The sequence below is a fragment of the Garra rufa genome, chromosome 8 (assembly GCF_049309525.1).
Source record: "Garra rufa chromosome 8, GarRuf1.0, whole genome shotgun sequence".
Lineage (NCBI taxonomy): Eukaryota > Metazoa > Chordata > Actinopteri > Cypriniformes > Cyprinidae > Garra > Garra rufa.
The window spans coordinates 5,990,501-6,010,152 of NC_133368.1; the positions used below are offsets into that span (position 1 = coordinate 5,990,501).

Consider the following 19,652-nt stretch of genomic DNA (forward strand, 5'->3'; position numbering starts at 1 on the left):
ATTTGGTAAGTGGCCATGTAATAAATAGGATAATGTACATTCAGCAGGTCGTAATCACAAAATAAACCCCTTTAGGGTGTTACGAGACACTTTTACTTCACATTGGGGCTCTGATTACTCCATCTGGTTTATTTTGTAATGAGCAGCTGACTGTACATTATCCCTTAATACGGTGCCTCATAATAAGAATCACATGTATTGCATTTCTGAGGAATGCAAGGGTACAGAAACTTCTGTCAGTTATGCACTAAAAGAGGACAAACAGCACATGTTGAGAGTGTCACTTCACACTCGTCTGCTGGTAGTCCTTGAGCAGAACTGATAGAGCTCTGGTTATTCATTCCTCTCTCTCCCTTTAGCCTGTGTCCTATGGGAAACAGCCAGTTCTCTCAGAGGGACGCGGAGAAGAAGGCTGCCAAGGTCAACTGTGTCCATAAAATCTTGGCAGCAGTATAATGTGACACTTAATCTCATAGACGGTCAGTGGCTAAAGGAGCTCAAATGAAGGCCGTAGCCTGTCAAAAGAACCACTTCGCTTTCTGTGGTCTTAACAAATTGAAAACCCAAATCTGTCATCGTTTACTCACCCTCATGTTGTCCAAACTTGCTTGACTTTCTTGCCAAGTCATATGGGTTTGCAACAACATGAGGGTGAATACATGAAAGAATGTGGATATTTTGGGTGAGATATAATTTTAGTTGTGGTAACATTAGCAGAATTTCAGCATACATTCACAGACAAAAAGATCTTTTGCATATTATCAATAGTGTTAAGCACAGCTCAGACAGATGTCCCTTTCAAAACAAGCATTTTTCTGTTGGCCAAAACACGCCACATTCGTGTTTCCAGCACATTGTGAAATCTGTGTGAGGAAATCTTTCATCTTCACGCAAAATTCCAAATCGTGTAGATTCCTATTAAAACGGCTGGATTTCACCACTCAAAATTTGCCAAATGGTGATAAATGTGACTGTTTACCAAAAAATATAAAGAAATAAAATATGAAATGTCAGCATGCAACCCTTAAAGGCATAGTTCACCCAAAGATGAAAATTAACTCATGGTTTATTCACACTCAAGCCATCTTAGGTGTATATGACTTTCTTCTTTCAGACAAATCAAATCAGAATTATTTATGAAAAAAATATGCTGGCTCTTCAAGCTTTATCATGGCAGTGTTATGTTTCAGTAGTCCAAAAAAAAAGTCTAACAAAGCACATCCATCCATCATGAAAAGTGCTCCACATGGCTCCGGAGAGTGAATAGAAAAATATTCATATTTGAACCTTTATACACTGCACTCTCTAGATTCCGCTAACTTTCGTAGGTGCGTTTACAATAAAAAGTCATTCCAAATGACGAACACAGAAGTGCAGTGGAGAGAGCAAAACAAAACACCACAATTAAAAGTACAAAACAAAGATTTGTAAAGAAAAATGTTGGAGTATTTTGACTTAAGTCAAGAGGAAAGTGGTTTTCCTTTGCTTAACAAAGGAAATTTTGCTCCTGTAAACAAAACTTAGTTCTCCTGAGACTAGCATATTCTCACCGGAGCTTACACTACGCCTACGTCATCCGCTGGAACGCCACTCTTTCGTGAATAGGCGAGATAGTGAATAGTTAGCGGAAGCTAAGGATTAAGGTTTATAAAGTTTTAAATATGGATAGTTTTCTGACTATAACCAACTATTTGCTTCAAGAGGTTTTATTGCCCCCCCCAGAGCTGTGTGGAACACTTTTTATGAAGGATGGATGGATGCACTTTATTGGACTATTGAAAAATAATACTCATTAACTGCCAATATGAAGCTTGAAAGAGCCAGGACATTTTAAAATAAAACTCAGTTTTCGTCTGAAGGAAGAAAGTCATATACACCTATAGGATGACTTGAGGGTGAGTACAATCATGGGGTCATTTTCATTTCTGGGTGAACTATCCCTTTAATTACCACTCTGATGTGTGGATCATGTTCAAACAGCCATGTATAAAACAAGAGCGGGCAGGCGAATGCTCTTTCTCAAATAGTTCACTTTCTTTATTAAATGCCCTGAAAAAATTATCAGGGCATTACTGTAAACGAATTTCCATTCCATTCCAACAATATGCCTCACATAAATTCTGATTTTTTTTGACGTAAAGAATTTAGTGAGGTAAAATGCATGACAAAAAAACACTCAAGGTGAAAAATGTGTTTGTTTTCAAACAGGTTTTTCTGAACACTCCTCCCTCCCCATCTACCACTGGTCAAACAGAAAGTCCCACAGCCAAATTACAATGTTGCTGTGCTGGTCAAGATGCTCATACAGACATTGCAATGTTTTTAATAGGCCACAGAGACGCAATACTGACACTTTTCAGTGAAAAAGTAAAAACAAAACTGCTTATTTTATGCACAAATTAAAGTGGAAAAAAAGACTTGCACCACCATGGAAAAAACATACACAATTCTCTTTGGTGATGCACAGCCAAAATAACATTTATTTATACACCCTTAACATTTCTCACATTATCACCGTTTATTCACTATAGGTTAGAAAATGGTAATAAAATATGACAAGAACTCAAGAGTTAAACTGTGTTAGAACAAATTCATCTTGATAATGTCAGATAAGTTTGATAGAAAGCTATGTAACAAAACATGGTCAGGTCAAAGTCTCAAATCAGATTTTTAGTCCCAAATTTTTATCAATTTTACTGGTAGTCCAAGAATTTTGGGGTATAATATTATCACAGTTCAATTTATTTTGCTATCCTCACTTACATAAATGAACTATAGTGTCCAACACCCACTGGTAGGAAAAATATTTTGTGTGCATTTGCATTTGCAAATGCATTTATATCCGTTTCCATGAACAACCAATGAACAGAACCAAAACCATACCCATTTTTCCTCCAAAAATCCATTTCACTTGGATGTACGTCTCAATATGAAAGAAAAGTTTCATTGAGACTTAAAGGAACAGTTTACCCAAAAATAAAAAAAATTCTGTCATTAATTACTCACCCTCATGCCATTCCAAACCCATATGCGTGACACATGCGCGTGGTGCTGCTGATGATGATGCAGGAGCTGGCGTTTTGACATAGAATGTCCATCTCTCTTAGTTAAACATCTGTATAAACAAGTGGGCAAAAATTGCAAGTCGAAATCTCCAGACATGTTTACGAAGACTGTTTTATGTGCAGCATGTGTCTTCTTCTGCTTGTAAACATAGCATACAGCATCTGGGTATTACGTCAGAGCGCCAGCTCCTGCGTCAGCCGCAGCATCATGAACACACATCGAAGACAGAAATCGTTGAAAAAAGTCATTATTTTTGTTTTCTTTGCACACAAAAAGTATTCTTGTAGCTTCATAAAATTACAGTTGAAACACTGATGTCACATGGACTATTTTAACAATGTCCTTAATACCTTTCTGGGCCTTGACTGTGTTAGTGCTGTCTATGCTGGGTCAGAAAGCTCTCAGATTTCATCAAGAATATCTTAATATGTGTTCAGAAGATGAACAAAGGCTTACAGGTTTGGAACGACATGAGGGTGAGTAATTAATGACAGAATTTTCATCTTTGGGTGAACTATCCTTTTAATGTTTTGGTCAGTCTAAATATTTAATGCATTGTGATGGCAAATTAACAAATCTTCCTCCAAATCGTGTAGATTCCTATTAAAACGGCTAGATTTCACCACTCAAAATTTGCCAAATGGTGATAAATGTGACTGTTTACCAAAAAATATAAAGAAATAAAATATGAAATGTCAGCATGCAACCCTTAAAGGCATAGTTCACCCAAAAATGAAAATTAACCCATGGTTTATTCACACTCAAGCCATCTTAGGTGTATATGACTTGAAAAAAATATGCTGGCTCTTCAAGCTTTATAATGGCAGTGTTATGTTTCAGTAGTCCAAAAAAAAAAGTCTAACAAAGCACATCCATCCATCATGAAAAGTGCTCCACATGGCTCCGGAGAGTGAATAAAGGCCTTCTAAAGCGAACCAATGTGTTTTTGTAAGAAAAATATTCATATTTGAACCTTTATACACTGTACTCTCTAGATTCCGCTAACTTTCGTAGGCGCGTTTACAATAAAATGTCGATAAAATAAAATTTTCTTTACAAATCTTCCTCTCCAACAGTCTGTCTTTCACACACACACACACACACACACACACACACACACACACACATGTTGGGTTTACATGTTTTATGGGGACATTCCATAGGCGTAATGGTTTTTATACTGTACAAACCGTACTTTCTATCGCCCTACACCTACCCTACACCTAAACCTAGCCCTCACAGGAGATTGTGCACACTTTTACTTCATCAAAAAAACTCATTGTGCATGATTTATAAGCCTGTTTCCTCATGGGGACCTGAGAAATGTCCCCACAAGGTCAAAATCTACTGGTATTCCTATCCTTGTGGGGACATTTGGTCCCCACAACGTGATGAATACCAGGTACACACACACACACACACACACACACACACACACACAGATAAAACCATGTCACTGCCTGGTGGCAGCTGCCAATGTTTCTAAAACAACACTGGATGAGAGGCTGTAAAAACTTTTAATCTTTTACCCAACATATGCAGGTTACAATGTAAGCAGTTCTGTCAGAAGGGAAGCCAATGCAAGAGAGCAAAATCTCCCATTGTAGTAACACAGTTCACATTTATCTTACAGTGAACATACAGTAATACGAAACCAAACAAGCCTAAATAAAACATCGGATCACAATGCAAAGCTCAACAAACCATGTGTACAAACACTCTGACATGAGTCACCGCGTTCCACCTTTACATGTTTGCAGTGTGAGACAGAGGGGTTTATGACAAATCATTTTGATGACAAATCAGGCTTTGGTCTAAGGTCTGTTATCCAAGGGAGCAAACATCTGCATTGAGGGCCATTCATGAGCCGAACTATAAGCCGATGACAGATCTCACACACCTGACAATACATTTGAGCTGCTATACAGCAGATGTCACCGAAATGAGCTGATTAAAGTTGGCACGAAGTGCTCCTTCCCTCACGAAACATTAGCAATATTGCACTTGTGCTGTGCTGCCTCGAAGATTGATGCACACGGTTGACCTGCTCTTGCCCCAACAGAGGACGTCCTTTCGTCCGAGACTCGTGGGACGCTATTAATTTAAATCATTTCACTCCCTTTTATCCTAGCTGCCTGTTCCTCTTCGTCTGCTCTTTTTCCTCATCCTGAAGAGACTCGCAGTCGTCTCCAGTTTCAGTCCTGAGTCGAGGGAGAGTGGGCGCAGTGTGAGCCGTCAGATAGCTGCTCATGCTGCAAAGGTCAGCACCACAGAGAACCTACTGAATCTTTATCAGGACTCATTTATGATCACTTAGAACAAAGGATCTGTCGAGCAGAAAAAGATCCAGGCTGCATCTGGACTCCGGGGTCCTCACAGCCAGCATCCTCCACCCTAGTTTCACAATCACCTGACGTCATTCTGGTATAAGAGGCCAGCTCTAGAAAGAGGGATCTGGTGGGGATGGACACTGGCTTACTGCTGCACATATGGTGAGAGGTAATGAAAACTCATTCTATGAATAACACCAACAGTGCATTTTAGGGGAAAGGCCTTATTGAGATAGCAACACTTAGAATAAACATTCAATTGTAATTCCTCTACAAAAAAAAACTAAACAGTTTCATGGTTTTACATCCCTCTCAGCACATATTCTACTGCTCCCACTGGAGTAGACTGAAGCAACAGCACTCTGTGCGGAAAAATAAATCTCAAGTTTAATGCATTACCAGCAGCAAGCGCAGTAAAGCTTCCAAGATCTGATGGAAAGAGCTTGCTAGAATATTTCCTCTATACCAATGATACACAGTTAAGATCCAAACTCTTCCTCTAGCCTCTATGAATACTGATGTCAACAAAGATGCCTTTATTAATGCATATGTGACCCTGGACCACAAAACCAGTCATATACAGCACGGTCTATTTGTAATACATTGTATAGGTCAAAATGATTGATTTTTCTTTTATGCCAAAAATCATTAGGATATTAAGAAAAGATCATGTCCCATGAAGATATTTTGTAAATTTCCTACTGTAAATATATTAAAACTTAATTTTTTTTTAGTAATATGCATGGCTAAGAACTTAATTTGGACAACTTTAAAAGTGATTTTCTCAATATTTTGATTTTTTTTTGCACCCTCAGAGTCCAGATTTTCAAATAGTTCTATCTCCGACTCGGACAAATATTGTCCCATCCTAACAAATCATACAGGGGCCTGCACGATTCTTTTGCTCAGCAAAGCTGCTTTTATTTAATCAAAGACAGAACCTAAAATTGTGAAATACGTTTGAATATGTAATTTATTCCTGTGATGGCAAAGCTGAATTTTCAGCATCATTACTCCAGGTGCTCATGTAACATTACTTACTATTATAAGTACTGAAAATGATCAGTGTTGCTTAATATTTTTTATTTTCTTTCCCATCTTTTTCCAGGTACAATACAAATATATTTAGGATTCTTAGATGAATAGTAAAAGTCCATACTGTCACTTTTTATGATGCATTCTTGCTGAATTATTGTATTATTGCTTTTTAAAAAATAGCTCTTCTAGCTGTATTTGTTGTTATTATAAATAAAGCTTAATATTTAATTTTTATAGGCCAAAATGGTTTAATAATTTGAAAAGTTAACTGCTAAATGTTTTCTGCGGAATTGTTTTAGTGTTTGCATGCTGAAAAACTCTAAATATTTAATGGCTGTTTCATTGTGATAGTATTCCGCATAAAATAAGACAATATGCCTTTACAGAGACTGACTTTTCAAATAAATCCTTAGAAATAAATATTAAAAAGTCCCTGTACAAACTCAGATGAGCGGGACACAAAATGTGTGAAAATAGGCCTCCACTCTATGGGCACGAAGACTGGCACTAAACCCACAGCTGTCATGGCAAAAGGTGGAGCCTGAACATATCAATGTGTGTGTGTGTGTGTGTGTGTGTGTGTGTGTGTGTGTGTATGAAGGGGAGGGGAAAGGAGGTCCAATTTGGCAACAGCTCATTTGTTTGCAGTATGTGTTACTGCAGAACACACTCCACCAGGTACGATGAGGAAAAACACCAATAACTGCAGAAATGAGGCTTGCATTGGATACAGCGATGCTGGAAACCCAAAGGCTATTAGCAAATAAAAACATCTGAGGTTAAACATCTCAAGCATCCTCAAGAGCCGGAATAACAGCAGATGCATTCAGATAAATGGAGATGCATCTCATCCTCTCTCTTTGACAGACTGATTAATCTCACCTCATTATTCCAGATTGCTTATTCTTACCGCAATTGCTACTGCAAACCCTTACAAATGAGCATCTCGAAAAGATTTCATGAATCTTTTCTGTATTTTATAATCGAACATACCGTTTTTTACACATTGAAATGAAGGGAGCAGCCCTCATTTCAGACATTGAAGGCACTGCACAGCTGTCTGAATTTCAGGGCTGTTCCCTGGATTTTCCTCTGTGTATCCCTAGATAATGAACTAATAATACGTCGCCAGCGTCAAATGCTCAAGCCATGCTTGTGTTCCCCTCATTAATATCTTGATTTCAAAAAGGGGTCGCATGCAGCAGCGAGTATAAATAAAGAGTAAGCGCTTACTGTCGCAAACCAGCCGACGCTTCTGCGGCTTCTGTCTTGTCCGAGGGAAACGGTAACAATGGAAAAAAAGCCACTGATGTGTTGCGCAAATCCAGCGACAGAATCCTAGCTCCTCTTCCACCTAAATCGGGGTTTCGCTGCCCGTGCCGATCGCTTATATTTGATGATGATGATGATGATGAGACGAGCGAGGCTCCCGTTTCTCTCCCGCTTCCATTCCCGTTCTGAGCTGCGGACCGATGCGCGTTCCTGGCGTCTCCGTTTCCTGTCCAGCCCCGAAATCCATGTGATTGCGCCCTACCCGTGTGACGTCATACAAGGCATGGAAATACGACCCACTCGTTTTGACACAATGGTTCTCCCATTGAATGTCAACATATGTACCATGTGTGCCAATTTTGCATTGAAATACATTAGGCCGCATTTAGCCTATATATATAGGATTTTTGGGGGGCACAATATAGTGATATATATCTCGCATGCGTCCCTAGCTATCTTAAACATGTTTTAAACAACGTACTAAAGTTTTTATGATGTTTGTGGTATCTAAATCTATAGTTCAGAGGTAAATAATACAAAGTTTTTTCAATCTTCTATAGTGAAATTACCACAAGTGCTGTTGCTTTTGTGAAAAAAGCTAACGTGTGCAATAGCGTTAAAAAGTTGAGTCGGTAGGCTAAAATGTATTTATTTACAACTGAAGACTGGACTAATAATGCTGCAAATTCAACTTTACCGTCATGAATAGATTATATGTTAAAAAATATTAAAAGCAGTTGTATTCTAACGGTAAAACTATTTCGTAATATTACTAATATTACTAATGCACTCTCAGAAATAAAGGTACAAAAGCTGTTACTGTGGCGGTACCTAATTACACTATATTGTACCTTAGGCACAGTTGAGGTCAAAAGTTTACATACACCTTGCAGAATCTGCAAAATAAGAGGGTTTATACCTGAATAAGATATTTCACATAAAATACATTTACATAGTCCACAAGAGAAAATAATAGTTGAATTGCTAAAAATTACCATGTTTAAAAGTTTAGATCTGTTTGATTCTTAATGCTGTGTTGTCACCTGAATTATATTTTTTGATAGTCGTTCATGAGTCCCTTGTTTGTCCTGAACAGTTAAACTGACCACTGTTCTTCAGAACAATTCTCCAAGTCCCACAAATTCTTTGGTTTTTCAGCATTTTGTGTATATGAATCCTTTCCAACAGTGACTGTATGATTTTGAGATGTTTGAGATCACACTGAGGAGAACTGAGGGACTCATGCAACTACAGAGAGTTCAGACACTCACTGATGCTCCAGAAGGAAAAACGATGCGTTAAGAGCTGAGTGTGTAAACTTTTGAACAGAATGAAGATGTGTAGGGGGAGAGTGGAGACAGTTGCAACGTGTGGCAGTTGCAACATTGCTTATTTCTTCAAGCAGGAATAAGATACAGTGATAATATTCATACTGCACATGCTTTATTGGCCCCTCATACTTCCTGGAAGAAATCAGTCACATGTGATCATTCCTTCTACCCAAAATCATTTTCTTGGTAAAAAAGTAATTTTTTAAAAAATTTGATTTTTGGTCATAGTGTCTAAGTTGTTTGTGTGACGAATTGTAAAAACATAACATTTTAATCAGTGCGTTCTTAGTTTCTAATAGGCATAGCGTGTGCCAATGATATGTTGTCAAGCTAATATACCAATTTGTATCATGGCTATCACTGTAGGCACAGTTGCAACACACTGTTGCAACCATCCCAACATGCTGTCCCTTACCACAATATTGATTTAAAAGCTTGCCATAACATTAAATAATTGTAATTTTATAATGATAATACTAATGAACCCCTTTAATAGTTGGTTATCTCTCCTTTTTTTTAAGTGAATAGGTAAAAAATCTACTTGTTACTTAACAATGTTTTTAATTTACTATTCTTTGTTTGTTTTTGTTTTTTTACAGCCAATTTGCCTTATTGAAGACCGTGACTGTGAACAAATAAAATAAAGAAATTGCAAAATGATATTTAAGAATGATTTCATTACATTTTATTGAATGTTGCAACTGTCCCCTATAGTGGGCACGGTTGCAACATTTCACTTTGTCTATTTAAGTGTAAAGTGTACGTATATTATAATATGTACACATGTTTTAGCAATATGGGTGAGTAGCTGACAGATGCGGCTTTATTGTATTAAAATTTCGGCTTTCTGATACAGTCTCTGAGAAACTAAAGCAAATGCAAAAAGTGTTGCAACCGTCCCCACTCTCCGCCTACATTTTTCTTATTTTGCCTAAAAATCTTATTTTATTTAGTACTGCTCAACAGAAGCTACAGAAGATACTCACATGTTTCCCTGAAGGCAAATTAGTTATTTACCCTGATCTTCAAATTCAAAAAATGTTTTCAGTAAGTGTTTGAACCTTCTTTTAATAGATGCATATGAATCCCTCAGTTGTCCTCAGTGTGAAAAGATGTCAAAATCATAGAAAATACAAATACAAAATCATACAATCGTCATTGTTGGAAAGGGTTCAAATACACAGAAATGCTGAAAAACCAAAGAACCTGAAGGACCTGAAGTATTTTTATGAAGAACAGCGGGCAGTTTAACTGTTCAGGACAGACAACGAACAATGAACAACTATCACTAAACAAAAAACTAAATAAAACACAGCTGTGGATCATTCAGGTAAGAACACAGTATTAAGAATCAAGCATATGTAAACTTTTGAACAGGGTAATTTTTATGAATTAAACTAATATTTTGTCTTGTGGACTATATGTAAACATCTTTTATGTGAAATATCTTATTCAGGTCAGTACTAAATAAAAATAACATGCATTTTGTAAGATCCCTCTTATTTTGGTAAAATAATTACCATTTTGCAGATTCTGCAAGGTGTAGGTAAACTTTCGACCGCAACTGTACTTTTATGTACCTTTAAGGTACCAATAAGGACTTTTTAGGTACAAAGGTGAACCTTTTAAACATTTCAAAATTTGCTAGTGATAATAGAACCTTTTGTATCGACTTCAGTTCAGTTAACCTAACGCTTCCACACACAAGTGTCTATGTGATTCCACAGGTGGACATATAGATACAGGTGGACATATAGATAATGATGGTAGTTGGGGAGATTAAAGGGCTATGAAATGAGAGTAGATAAGTATAAAGACAAAAAGCCCTGAAGGCTAACCACATCAAACAAGTGTGACTCATCAACACAATGCGAAACTGAGACCACTGCAATCTCATCATGACCATATTTCTGTGGTCTACGCGTGTATTCTTAGTGAGGAGACTATATGTGCACTGTATTAGAAATGCTCTGCATTCAGAGTGAAGAACAGAGCGAAGATTAGAAATTCATTCAAAAATATGGAAGAGCATACATAGTAAAATAAATAGCAAAAGAACAATAAACAGATATTTATAAATATATACAAAACAAGCAATAGAAAGTGAATATCACAGCCTTTTACTTTGTTACAGCAGTAAACTAACCAACAGATGCTGGAGATACTGTGTCTATTCTGCCATTTAGTGGTTATATATGTTACTACATGTGATTTTCAAAGCTAAGTTTAATTTAATTTTAAATGTAGCAATTATGAATAGCCTGTATTAAGCAATAAAAGCACCTATCTGTACATTTGACTTTTTGAAGGTAGAATATATAAAATACTAAACAAACAAACTTTGCATTGTTGATACTCAAAGAATTACTTAAAAGAATGATTAGTAAGAATTAGTAAGAATCATTTCCTACTTAAACGTTTTTTTGTGAGTTTTTTTGGATAATACATAAAAAGATAACAATATGGTTTTTTTTTTAACAGGATGTACATTATTTATTAAAGACTTATAGACTAGAGAATGCAATGCTGCATTCAGAGGTAGCGAAGCCTTTCTTGCTCGTAAATGCAGTCAGCAGTTGCAGAATGCTACAGAATGCTGATGGTAAAATTGTCTTTGTAACTGTGAATGTAAAATGTAACCACAACACTGCCGTCAACACCTCCTCTTTCCTTTTGTTATCATTCATTTCCTCTTATCACTGCAACGCTGCACTGCAAGGCAATGTCTTTGTGCCTAACAGGTGTGACAGTGCCGAGAAGTTTCAAAGCACAAAGTGAAAAAAAGCAAAACATGATGAATATGATCTCATATTCTCATTATGTAAAAATCCACAACAGGGAAAACTATTCACTATATAGCTGTTAAACACCCTAAAGGTTGGAAAAATGTCTAGTCTGGGTTTATTTGATTTGTTGTGGCTTGGTTTGTTGTGAACTTTTCTCAGAGACCAGGAGACGTTTTGGATATCTTGAAGCAGAAGTTTCTCTTTATTGAGATCCTAGCTGTTCGTTCGCTGCAGTCATCAAAATTCGTCTACTAAGGCATATACATTACAGTTTATATACCTTTCCAGGGGGAGAGGAAAACATAGAGGTGGAGTCAATCTAAACAAAGCATACAAATGCAGTACAGGAATCAGCCCGTTACCAGAGTTCCCCAGCCCTGATCTCATTATCATAACAGTGTCATTCAAAGGCATAGGTGCTAATCCAATCAGTCTGACAGTATTGCCCATACCTTCACATTATCATAGAGACAAAGGCATCGCTGTAGCTTGAGAACAAAAGTTTAATGTCTCAGACACCTGGGCTGCCTGATTTGATCTTCTTAGAATGTCATCATCTGTACCTTTAGAAGCTAAATAGAATATACTTCACTTTAGATTTTCCTGTGATGCTATGTCAGAACATAGGATCAACATTTCTTAAATTTGTAATCCTACAATCCCCTCTTTGAGAGTTCTAATAACTCTCACATAAAACAAATTTAAACATCCATAAGTCCATTCTGTAGCCTATGTTGGTTAACATAAGCCCCATCTTGCAGTCATGTAACTTGTAAAAGTTACAGGCACATATAACATTATTCTGTGTCTTGTCCTAGATTTACGTAGGTGTAATAGTTCTTTTCAGAACCATAACTGTTGACACATACGACAAGGGATGGTGAAATGTCGTACAAACTACATGATGTCACAGAAAATCATGTAGCGTAAGAGTGGAAGTCTTGAAGTCTATGGCGCCTGAATAGCTGTGAAGCTGTCTGTTTTCTGTAGTCCGTTTCCCACGTAGATTCACTCAGATGACTCTTTGTCCTCATTAAGCTTGTTCATGGATGTCTGAAGTGATGCTTCACACCAGGGTTTCTCTTATGAAGAAGAATTGGCATACACACCTGAAACACAAGAAAACAAAGAAACAGCAGACCAGCAGTATTCATGCATAGACATTTTTAGACTTCTGTTGATCGTATAGTGGTTTTATTTATTACATTAAAATTCTAGTTATCGTATAGTGTTTTTTTTCTTTCTTCTTAACCTAATCTTAATTTGACACCTAATAGACCAGTGAGGTGGGGATTAAAAGTACTAATGGGGAAAAACCTATGAGGATATGTTCACCGCAGGATTGGCCCCCGAGGCTTATTGCACTTCGGTTCTTTCCTGGGCTCCTCACTGGTTTGTGTGTCCTAATCTGTCCCTTTAAGTGTTGTGCACACTGTATAGTGTGAGACATAAGTTCCTAATGCAGAACAAAAATACATGTATTTCCAAAACAATGCAATCACTACATTTCAGTCCTCTAATTAAACATCAGTCCTGGTAGACATCATAACAGAGGATGGGTTACTGAATAAAATATTCTGGTATGGCTGTGAGTGTTCTTAACCAAGTGTCCCCAAGTTTGGGGGGAGTGATATTCAACTTCCCTTTGTTCTGTTAACAAAGAGTCTTTCATCTTTGTTGTAGATTACTGGGGTAATTAAGAATTCACAGCCTTAACGGTTAGCACCTCAGCAAGCTGCCCAGTGAGTTTGGTGTAGTGGGGAGGTGCTGTTTTAGCATTGCTAGCAGACTGTGTAAAAGCTGATTTACATTGTTCATTTCTTTTACGTATTTTTTGTTTTTCCTGCATTCTTTCATCAAGTGTCCAGGTTTACCGCAGTAATGACAACTACCCTCTCTCTTAGGACATTTACTTTCCTTTCGGTTCTCTGTTTTCAACTTAAAGGAAGCTGCTGCAATCTTTACTCTGGCTTTTACATCAGAGTTTCTTTCCCAAGTAGCTAACCTGTCCAAGTTGCTTTGCAGGGTTCTATTGGACCATGTGAGATCTAAGAAAGGCAGTGCATTTCTATATTCAATTAAAAGGCCATCAAACCATGTACGAGCTAGTGGTCCTTTATCATCTAGCACCTTCTCTGGAGTGTCAGCTATTCCACTGTATGCTGCAGCTGACTGACAAAACCTTTCAGTGTACTCACTTACAGTTTCATCTTTCTTTTGCACACAGTTAGTGATTCTGGACCAGTCTGTTTTGGGTCCTATGATATTCTTTAGAATTTTTAAAACACCTTCTCTCAAATCGCCTTTATTGGCATGTTGTAGTTCAGAAGTAACAGCAGACTCAAAACTGTTGAATTCAGATTCAGTTAGAATTTGTGACATCAGCTGTGTGACTTCTGCTAACGACATGTCATAAAGACGCATTTTGCTGTTCAATGTTCTTCTAAATTCTGAAAAATGTGTGCGTGCTGAAGGTAAGCTCTGGGACAATCTCTCTATGTCTTTAGGTCTTAGCGCTTTGGCAACCATTTGTACTGGGACAACAGAAGAGTTTGGAGAAACACCTTCAATTTTCTCAATTCCCTGAGATCTTCTCCTAGCACCACATACCTTCACTGAATTCACTGCATCTTTCTCCATTGTTACAGTATTGCCACTGTCTTCTGGTCTACATGAAGACTGTAAGTCAGGATAGCTTTCATCTGACTGTTGGTCTTTTGAATCACTTTTGGTTGAAGCCTGGTTATGGCCCACCTTTTTAGTGAAACGGGACAATCTAGTGTGCAGCTGTTGGTTTTGTTCTTTCAACTTAGTGATACACTGAGCCTGTTCTTGTGCTAACGATAGTGTAAATTCTCTGTGGCAGCAGATAATGCCTTTTAGGTTTTTCTTTCGGATACATGTTCCGAGTACCTTTTTGCATTCTTCAATTGACCAAACTTTATCTGGATCAATACCAAATTTCTTTGTCAAATCAAATTTTACTGACTCAGTCACTATTGAGTCCATATGCTCTCCTAACAATGATTTAAACTCATCGTCTGTCCATAATGGCGTAGCTAGTCCACCTTTCTCTGTGGTTGGAATTAGCCTAGCATTCTTTCTAACCATTTTTCAAGTTTCTTTGCTACCACGCAATCACAACACTAAAACTTCTCTGATCAACAGAGGGTACGCTTGTTAACACAGATCAACTATTGTTAACCTTCCCTGAATTAACAGAGGACAACACAAACTACTAGCACTTAATGCTAAACTTCTCTGCCAAAATAGAGGATAACAAATTTTAGCATTTTAAGGCTAAACTTCCCTGCTTAAAACAGAGGATAACAGATATTAGCACGTAATGCTAAACTTCCCTGGGTGAACAGAGGATAAACAACTCTTCTCTAAAAGAACAACTTTAGAGGGTAACTTAGTTAACTAAACTGTAATAGCTGTAGTTAACCTTCCCTGAATAAACAGAGGATAAACTAGTTTGCTAACCAAACCCTGCAGCTTGTTTGTTAACACTTCTCTGGCGGCGCAGAGGATTACTATATGTACTGGTCTTTAGCGGTTCTTTTCGATAGAGTTATACTCACAAAATCGTTGTTGAGCTGAAAAAAGGTTCTGGATTTCAGTCAGGAACGATGTCTGGTAAGAAGCTCTATCCGGGTCACGGCACCAAAACTGTTGTGAACTTTTCTCAGAGACCAGGAGACGTTTTGGATATCTTGAAGCAGAAGTTTCTCTTTATTGAGATCCTAGCTGTTCGTTCGCTGCAGTCATCAAAATTCGTCTACTAAGGCATATACATTACAGTTTATATACCTTTCCAGGGGGAGAGGAAAACATAGAGGTGGAGTCAATCTAAACAAAGCATACAAATGCAGTACAGGAATCAGCCCGTTACCAGAGTTCCCCAGCCCTGATCTCATTATCATAACAGTGTCATTCAAAGGCATAGGTGCTAATCCAATCAGTCTGACAGTATTGCCCATACCTTCACATTATCATAGAGACAAAGGCATCGCTGTAGCTTGAGAACAAAAGTTTAATGTCTCAGACACCTGGGCTGCCTGATTTGATCTTCTTAGAATGTCATCATCTGTACCTTTAGAAGCTAAATAGAATATACTTCACTTTAGATTTTCCTGTGATGCTATGTCAGAACATAGGATCAACATTTCTTAAATTTGTAATCCTACAGGTTGTTGTGGAAAAAAAAAATCAACTCATGGTAGTATTCTCCTGTTTTTATTATATTTAAAACAAAAGAAGATAAGCATATAGGAACACACTTCATTTTTCTCCAGGTAATAGATGCAAAAATCCACTGTGTGAGTCCCTTGTCAAAAGTTTGGCTGCTTTTCTCAGTCCTCCATACTATAGTGTTAAGTTGTGAGTGACGCAGGTAGGAAACCGCCCCTACCTCCACCCCTTACCCCATCTGACCCGTTCCTCTGTCTGTAAAAGCTCTGTATATTTCCTTGTTTTCACGTGCTTGGAGCAGCAGTGCAGAAATGCTTGAGCAGATGATCATAGCAATGGCTATTTTCCTTACCCTCTTCCATGCTGAACTCACTGAATCCTCCTCAATCTGCTATTTCGACAAAGGTTTGAGATTTTCTGTTGCTATTTAATTCAGTTGATTTATGTGGTGTGCAGCACACAAATCTGCTTCCTGGTGGATATTTATAACCAGAATATTTATCAAAAGGAGGTGTTGTTTTAATATTACAAAATTAAACTTTGCATTAAAGAAACATTAATAGAGGGAGAAAAACAGCGGAGGAAACAACCAACTCCACTTCATGTGCAGTGCACCACATCCTCATTCTCTAACTTTCTCTTTCAAAAACAACATGTGCGTATATGCTTTTCTCTTTCAGCCAAAAACAATGAAATAAAAAGAGTGGATGAAAATGCAACAGCATTTGTGTCCTGTCCAGCACTTCCAGGGAACGAAAAAATATTTATCACTCTATACAAAGGAGATGAACAACTGCACACAACAAACCTAAGTGATGTCCACAATGATCAATTATTGCAGCGGTATCAGGTGTGCATAGAAAACTCCTCTGTCTCGTATAAGATCCTAAGGACTGAAGCCAATGACAGAGGACTCTACATGTGCAAAATCGACACTGAGGACAAACAAAACAGACAATCTGCGCCTCAGATATTGCTCATTAAAGGTAAAAGAAGCAATTACTTTATTTTAATTCACATTCAAATGTTTATGATTGATTACTGAGTAGTCATTGGTCACATCTCCTGCTTAAATAGATAAACCAGCCAATGATAGTCTGTTTGTCTGCAGGGTTGCCTTGTAACCTTTTTACTTGATTAGTTAAACCATACCAAAATATGATAAAAGACTTTCATGGTTATTTAGTGTTGTTTATACTTATTTCAGATGCTCTGCGGCCTTTAGAATCATCTTTCACTTGTCCCATTGATCAGACACTGATGCTTAGTGCTGGCTGTTTGGCCATATTTGTATATAATATGTTGGTCACAGTCCTCAGCTGTTACCTCGGAGTGAGTATCCATATCTGCAACCATACGCTTACTCACACATGCAGTTCTTTGCAGGAGGGACACAACATCCTATACAAATTCATAACCAACTCTATATACATTCAAAGTGTATATTTATTGCTGATATGTTGTTTTTATTTCAGTATAAACTCAAGAACACAGAGCCTCCTGAGAATCCCTACATAAACACAAGACCGAAAGGATTCAGACGACGCTGAGCATCCAGCAGAAATCAGTTTTCCACTGACTGTTACATTTGTACCTCCTATCAGCTGAGCAGTACTGCCCAGAGAGTGTATTAAACTGATCTACTAATTGTTCTTGTATCTATTGCTGTTGTATATTCAGTATATATACAGTATATGTACACTAGAGGGGAAAGGTTTGGAATAATTAGGATTTTCAATGTTTTTGAAAGAAGCCTCTTATGCTCACCGAGGCTGCATTTGATCAGAAATGTAGTGTATATTGTACAGTAATATTGTGTGTAAAATTATTACAAAACAACTGTCCATCCTGTGATGAAAAAATGAATCATTACTCCAGTCTCCAGTCTCCAGAAATCTAATATGCTGATTTGGTGGTGAAAAAACATTTTTTAGTATTATCAATGTTAAGACAGCTGTGCCGATTAATAACTGTATAAACGTGATACAGTACCATTCAAAAGTTTGGAGTAAGTATCAAAAGAACCAGTAAAAACTTAATGTTAGATGTTTATTTAATGTTTTTAACAGTAGAAAAATATTTGAAATACTGTATAAAGTTCTTTTGTACCTTTTACTAATCAAAGAATCCTGAAGAAAATGTGCCTTCGTGTTTTCCACAAAAACACGAAGGAGTTTTCAACTACTGGATACTTCAGCTGTTTTCAACATTGACAATAATAAGAAATATTCCTTGAGCAGCAAATAACCATTCTAGAATGATTTTGACCCCGGTGGGTGTTTATTTACACTGAAACACTATGACGCGCTGACTTTAATTGAAACCTGCTGTGTTTCATTGTTGCAAACATATTTCATTCTTGTAACTCTTCAGTGTGACTTGTGAAAAAAATAAAATTTATTTTATTAAAGAGTCAAGCTAATGAATGCATGATCTTTTGTAGGCTACAACATCATTACAACTATAGAAGATCCCTTAACACTTTATTTGAAGGTGTCCTTGTTACACATTACATGCACTTAATATTATAATAACAATAAATTATGCATAATTACATGCAAGTAACCCTAACCATATAAGTGCATGTAGTTAAATAATATTACTCAGTACTTATAATTATTAATGCAATATAAAGGACACCTTAAAATAAAATAGTGTCTGTAACTGCATCTGTAATTACAGTATTTCCCTTATTTTGCAATACATGCAACATGCGAATATGAACCCCACTGTAACAGTAAAATATACTATTGTATTAGTACAATTTGTTAGCAACAGCGAGACAGGAAATTACAGGCAAAAGAGGAGGGTGGTGGGTGGCAAGAAACCATTGTTCTCCAAAATGTCATGCAGGAATGCAAATTTTAGTTTCACAGAACAACATGTACAGCATGAAAACAATTGTAATAAATTGTAATGTAAGCACCCAATATAAAGTGTGGCCCAAAAGAATGAAAAAAAAAAAGTTTTTAATAAAATTCCGGTTGAACTTAATCATTTTTTTATCCTTTCATTTATTTAATGTCTCCCAAGAGACATTTTCAGTTTCAAACACTCCCTATAATCTGATATGTAATACTGAAAAAAAGAAAAAAACGTATTGAAGTAATTTGGAAAGTGCTGAATCTGCTTTCAAGTGTATCTGATTTGAACATTTTCCCCAAATTCAGAGAGTCAAATAATCTCTTGACCACTGGGCTTTATGATAGGCTGTCAGAGTCAAACCACACCCTTAACCAAATTTTCCAGTTCCACTGCTATTGTACTGTTTTTGCTCGAGTATCATTCGATTTTTTCCCCTTGATTACACATATTGTGCAAATTGTCTTCATTACTTGCAAAATTTGAGCACTTTACGGGCATTTGCAGTCAGCTTGAGGTTTCCTGCTTCGTTACTGATGTCACCAGATGATGTTTCCAGAACTCACTCAAGTATAAAGAGACAGGGGGGATACCTCCACAGTTATTACATGACACAATGATTATCACACTTATTAGAATCTTTATATTTATCCCTTTGGGATTGGGTAAGTACCTGCTGGGCTTTAAATGTTTGTTGCTTTTCAGACACAGATAGTCTACCTTGTGTGCAAAGACAGCTTGAATACTAAAGTACTTTTATTAATAATTGCTCT

The 19,652-nt window shown here is 37.1% G+C and overlaps 1 protein-coding gene across 2 annotated transcripts in view; it reads right to left on the reverse strand.

Moving 5' to 3' along the window:
- raph1a (Ras association (RalGDS/AF-6) and pleckstrin homology domains 1a) overlaps nt 1-7,904 on the reverse strand; it is a 97,531-nt gene extending 89,627 nt beyond the window's left edge. For both annotated transcript variants that reach the window (XM_073845949.1, XM_073845947.1), the window contains exon 1: nt 7,668-7,904. The gene's annotated coding sequence lies outside the window, so the exon portion shown is untranslated. The remainder of the gene's footprint in view (nt 1-7,667) is intronic.
- Nucleotides 7,905-19,652: the final 11,748 nt, after the last annotated feature.